Source organism: Sorex fumeus, unplaced genomic scaffold (genome assembly GCF_029834395.1).
Source record: "Sorex fumeus unplaced genomic scaffold, SorFum_2.1 ptg000039l, whole genome shotgun sequence".
In the NCBI taxonomy this organism is placed as follows: domain Eukaryota; kingdom Metazoa; phylum Chordata; class Mammalia; order Eulipotyphla; family Soricidae; genus Sorex; species Sorex fumeus.
Window position 1 is genome coordinate 26,914,328 of NW_026606096.1, and position 6,000 is coordinate 26,920,327.

Consider the following 6,000-nt stretch of genomic DNA (forward strand, 5'->3'; position numbering starts at 1 on the left):
TACCACTGTACTATTGCTCCGACCTCCGTCCTCACATCCTCACTGTTTTCGTTTATTTTGAGGCCACACATGGCAATGCTCAGGGCTTACTCCCGCTCTGCACGTGGCAATTACTCCTGGTGGTGCTTGGGGGAACGTATGGGATGCTGGGGATTGAACCTGCTTGACCGTGTGCAAGGCAAGCACCCTGCCTGCTGAACTATCTCTCCAGCCCCCATTCAATCCTTACCCAGAGCTGTGTGGGCTGAGCCTGGAGCTTCAAATCCTGTTTCCTGCCCAGCTAGTTTGGCTCATGGTTTCCAGACCGGACCCTCGGGGACTGGGGAAGTGGGGCTTTGTAGGCAGGAGCTCCAAGTTTGATCCCAGACACCACATGGTCCCCTGAACACTGGGGAGTAAAATGCCCACTAGGTGTGGTGACCCCTACACACACACACACACACACACACACACACACACACACACACACACGGCAGCCCTACAACAACCTATGGGGCTAGTAAAAATTTTTGCACTTTCTTAGGCTCTGGCAGCTAAGGCCCCCGGGGGCGGGGGGGGAGTGGTGGTGGTGTGGGTTTGTGAGGGTGCAAGTTGGTGATGGGGCCATTTGGGGGGAGGGGAACTTTTGGGGCTCAAACTCATGGTCCCGTGCAGGCGGACCTGTGCAGGCGGACCTCCTTGCCCTGTGGGAGTGAGAGGTCATGTGAGGTGCATTTGGAGGGACTTTTTGTTGTTGTTGTTGGTGGTGGTGGTGGTGGTGGGGTTCCTCCACACTGCTCCCTGAGAGCGATGAGTGGTCTCAGACTTTGGGGGTATTTGGTCAGTGCTTGGGGGAGAATGTAACCATGGGAGTCCCTTATTTATTTTTCTTTTTTTAATTTTTATTAGTGAAACACCATGAGGTACAGTTGTAGACTTACAAATTTTTGTGCTTGGGTTTCAGTTATACAATGATCGAATACCCATCCCTCCACCAGTGCCCATTTCCCACCACCAAGGATCCCAGTATCCCTCCCACCCCCATCCCCCCCCCCCCTGCCTCTGTGGCAGGGCATTTCCTTTTGTTCTCTCTCTCCTTTTGGGTGCTTGGTTTGCAAAAGAGGCATTGAGTGGCAATCTTGTTCGGGACCCATTTCTTACAAATTTTTGTGCTTGGGTTTCAGTTATACAACCATCGAGTACCCGTCATGGGAGTCCCTCTTCTCAGAGAACCAAAAACAGGACTGTGAGCTTCAGGGGCACGTGGGACCCCCCCCCCCCCCCCCCCCATCCAGGATGAAGCTCCCGGCCATCCGGTCTCATGAAAGAAAAAGACACTCCTAGTGGCTTCATGGGCTGGATGATGCACCCTGGGGGCAGGTGGAGACTCTCCCGAAAGTCGGCAGGAGGGTGATGCTCCACAGACCGCAGGGCCGCGCTCCCCACTCCCGTTCTTGCTGGCCAAGGAGGCCCCGGAGTGGGGACAAGCTCCTGCGCGTGTGCAAAGGTTGCTCGTCTCAGCTGTCGGGGCTCCCCTGTGGGACAGTCTGAGCTGTGGGAGCCGGAGCCATCGCCGCTGCTCTCGCGTCCTCAGCCACGGCCCGCTGCGACCAGGGGCATGGCCAGTCCACTGGGCGCTCTCCGACACTGCCCAGGGGGGCTCTGGGAGATTCTGGGGATAGCTCCTGGGTGCCCAGACACAGGAACCCAGCCGGGCACACGGGCGCACTCTGAGGGGGTAGGGGTGGGGAAAAGAGAGAGACAGACAGAGAGAGACAGAGAGATAGAGACAGAGAGAGACATAAAGACAGAAACAGAGAGAGACAGAGACACAGACACAGAGACAGACAGAGACAGAGACAGAGAGAGACAGAAAGAAAGAGACATAGAGACAGAAAGAGACAGAGAGATAGAGACAGAAACAGAGAGAGACAGAGACAGAGACAGACAGAGAGATAGAGACAGAGAGAGCGACAGAGAGAGATAGAGAGAGGCAGAGAGACAGAGACAGAAAGAGAGAGATAGAGACAGAGAGAGACAGAGAGAGAGAGAGGGAGAGAGGGAGAGAGAGGGAGGGAAGGGCGAGAGGAGGGCTGGTGAGGGGAGACTGGGTCCCGGGCAGTGACCCCCCTGGGTCTGCTGTGGACAGAACCCTCCCTGCCAGGTTCTCAGGGTCGATTGTGACTCAGTTGTAACATTCTAAGGGGGTGGGGGACTCCCTGGTGTCCCCGTGTTTCAGTCTCCCCCACGGGCCTGCAGGAAGAATCCAGTTCCTTTCTTCCTCAGAGCTTCCTCCTTGCTTCCTCAGAGCTGGGGCTGGCTCCACCCCTGTCTCAGAGCGTGCGGGAGAAGAAAAGTACTTGGCAGACCCAGGGCTGGGCCTGCAGGGGCTGGGGTGATACAGTGGGGCTGGCAGACCTGGAGACCCTGCAGAGACCCCCAGAACCATGGGTCAGGCAGCAGCGGTGTGGAACCTCCGTGGAACCAGTGGTTGACTCAGAGTCACAGGGACACTGGCCTCAGCAGCCAAGCAGCGTGGCCAGAGGGGCTGGACTGGCCATAGAATGACCTCTTACTGGCCCTCCAAGCCCTTCAGCTGGTCGACGAGGACGTCTCTGGCCTGTACATCCACACCACCCACCTGCTGGCCACCCAGGCATTCCGGGAGGACGAGCTGACCGATGCACTGTCCCGTGCGCTGACCTGCCTGGTTGGCTGTCCTGCCTGTGGACAAGGGACTGAGTTTCATGCTGAAGCACCTGGAGGTGCCGGGCGAGGCCCACGACTGCTTCCATGCAGTGTTGTGGCAGCTGGACACGCGCCCATAGTCAGCCGTGGTCATGGTGCAGCCAGGGGATGCGTCCTTGCCACAGTGCCTGGTCTACGAGAGCGTTGGGCAACAGGATTGCTGCAAGATTGTCGTGGAACCAGTCATGTGACCTGGCTGCTGCCCAGCCTTGGTGCCTAAAAAAGTCAAAATCATCCCCTCGCACACCCCCCCGAAAAAAAAAACAGTTGGGAGTTTTGTTCATTTATTTTATTCAATAACGCCTCGAGCAGGCACCAGTCTCGACGTTACTGGTGCCTGCTCGAGGACATCGACGAACAACAGGATGATCGTGATCGTGATTTTATTTTCAAATTTTATTTCAGGGTGATTGTGTGCACCCAGAGATGCTCAGGGGTTACTCCTGGCTCAGGCACTCAGGAATCACTCCTGGTGGTGCTCAGAGGTCCATATGGGATGCTGGGAAGCGAACCTGGGTCAGCCACTTGCAGGGCAAACGGCCTACCGCTGTGCTATTGCTCCAGCCCCTGTCTTAGTTTTTTATACCATAGATTTTCAGGTTATCTATACCCCTCTTTTTTTTTTTGATGGTGCAAGGCATAAACTTTATTTTTTTAAATTCATTAAAAATTTTTTTTTATTAGTGAAACACCATGAGGTACAGTTGTAGACTTACAAGGTTTTATACTTGGGTTTCAGTATACAATGATCAAGTACCCATCCCTCCACTAGTGCCCATTCTCCACCCCCAATGATCCCAGTATCCCTCCCAGCCCCCTTCCCCCCATCCCACCTTGCCTCTGTGGCAGGGCATTCCCTTTTGTTCTCTCTCTTCTTTTGTGTACCCCTCTTTTTAACACTAAAAACATTTAATGTGGGGATGTTTTTCTTAATATTTTTGGCCACTCAGGGACTACTCCAGCGTGGAGCTTGGGGGAACCCTGTGATGGGGGCATTGTAAGCATAAGTTTCACTCCGCCCCCTCCCCTGCCCCCACTCCCATTCCACTCCCTCCATTCATACTGCTTTGTTTGTTTGGGGGTCACACCCAAAGATGCTCAGGGGTTACTTCTGCCTCTGCACTCAGGAATTATTCCTGGAGGTGCTCAGGGCACCATATAGGATGCTGGGAATGAAACCTGGGTTGGCCATGTGTAAGGCAAGTGCCCTTCCCGCTGAATTACTGCTCCAGCCCTGTTAATGCTGTCTTAAAAGAGATTGATGTGAGTTGGGGGACGATCCAAAGGCCTAAGTGTGAGCCTGGCGTGCTCTAAGCCCCCAAGTTTGGTTCCTGGCTTCTCTGGCTCCCCAAGCACCAGCAGGGGTGGCCTTGGTGGCTCTCAGCACCACTGGGCCCCAGGACAGAGATGTCAGCCCAGCTGTCAGCCCAGCCCAGAGATGCCTCCCTGCCCCCCTGCCCCATTAAGAAGACACAGCTGCTGGGGCCTGAGCGATAGCACAGCGGGTAGGGCATTGGCCTTGCACGCGGCTGACCCAGGTTCAATCCCCGGCATCTCATAGGGTCCCCCCAGCACTGCCAGGAGTGATTCCTGAGTGCATCAGCCAGGAGTAGCCCCTGAGCAACGCTGGGTGTGACCCAAAAAGCAAAAAAAAAAAAAAAAAAAGAAAGAAAATGAAAAGAAGTCACAGCTGAGTGATGAACAGGTTCAAGACAGGGCTCCAGAACATTTCTGCTGGACTGACCGGCTGGTAATTAAACTCCTCTCCTGCTAAAAATCCACCCTGCATTTTCCTACAGCTTGAGACCAAGTTCAAAGACCTGGGGGTTGGGGACCAGCTGGAATCTGAGTCGACCTGCGCCTCCTCTAGGACGCCCTCTCCTGGAGGAGGGAGTGAGGCGGCTCCCCCCAACCTCCTGGGTCAGAATGTGTCCCCCAGAGGGCAGTGATGGGCAATGGGGACAGGCGGAGGGACGAGTACTGGATCATTGTATAACTGCCATTGAGAATGGGCGGAACAGGCGGTGATTGGCAGCGGGAACAGGCGGGACTTGTTCTCAAGGGGCCCCTCCCAGAGATCAGGACTCCTCGTTCCCAACACCCACAAATCATCATCAAATCATCACTTCTAGACCTTTGCTGGCAATTTATAGCGAACTCAGTGTCTATAACTCATGAAGCGAATCCTTTTTCCTCGTTCGAAAATTGAACTCAGTGGTCAGGTCCTGACATCTCACTCTATCAGTGATAATATACAAACGCCCATAAATCAATAAGGAAAAGATAACCCCGGCCAAGGGCGCGCAGGCGCAGTTGACAGAAGAGTAAGCCGAGTAGCCTGGGCAAAAATAGGCCAAGGTGCTCCATCTCCTTGGTCATCGGGAAAGGCAAATCGAAATCACGATGAGCACCCAGTGCACGCCTTAGATTGGGAAATGGCTAATTCCAAGAGCTGGGAGGACCCGGGGACAGCGTGCAGGGTGGTGAGCTGGGTGGCGGCCGGGACACATCTGGGCCACTGGGTCACAGATGCACCCTTAGAGAAGAGCTCGTAGGGGCAAGCTTGAGGTCAATTCTTGCCCCAAAGCCCAGGGAGTCGTGGGTCCAGATCAGCACAGCGGCATTATTTGCTAGGAGAGAAAATGTCAGCAGCGTGGGTGTTCATTAAGGAGAGAGCAGATGGAGGGCCAAAGTGTTAGTACAGTGGGTAGGGCGTTGGCTTTGCATGTGGGGTTCAACTCCCAGCATCCCATAGGGTCCTTGATATCTCCAGGACTTCCTGAGTGCAGAGCCTGGAGTAACCCCTGAGCAATGCTGGGTGTGACCTAAAAACAAAACAGAGATGGGGGGATGGGGGGGAAGGGAGTGGGGGGAGAGAGAGAGAGAGAGAGAGAGAGAGAGAGAGAGAGAGAAGTGAGTGAGGGAGAACAGATGTGAGAATCACAGTCTCTCAGTACAAAGGAATTCTGCACAATAATTTCTTTCTTTTTCCCCTTTTATTTGAGTGACACACCCACTGTGCTCAGGGCTCACTCCTGGCAGGGCTTGAGGACCATATGTGGGACAATCTCTCCAGCCCCTGCAGAGCAGTTTCAAAAGGGGATTGTGAGAGGGGCATAGAATGGAGACCCCAAAGTCTCGGCGACACTCTGTCTGTCTTTGGTTTGGGGGCCATGCCCAGTTGTGCCAGGGGCAGTTTTACTCTGTACTTAGGGGTAACCCCTGGTCGTACTCAGGGGACCATAAGGGAGCCTGGGGCTGCAGCTCGGGACT

The 6,000-nt window shown here is 54.6% G+C and overlaps 1 pseudogene; it reads left to right on the forward strand.

The window, feature by feature from the left end:
- The window catches only part of LOC130028279 (60S ribosomal protein L27a-like), a 56,378-nt pseudogene extending 53,460 nt beyond the window's left edge, over positions 1–2,918 (forward strand).
- The last annotated feature ends 3,082 nt before the right edge of the window (positions 2,919–6,000 follow it).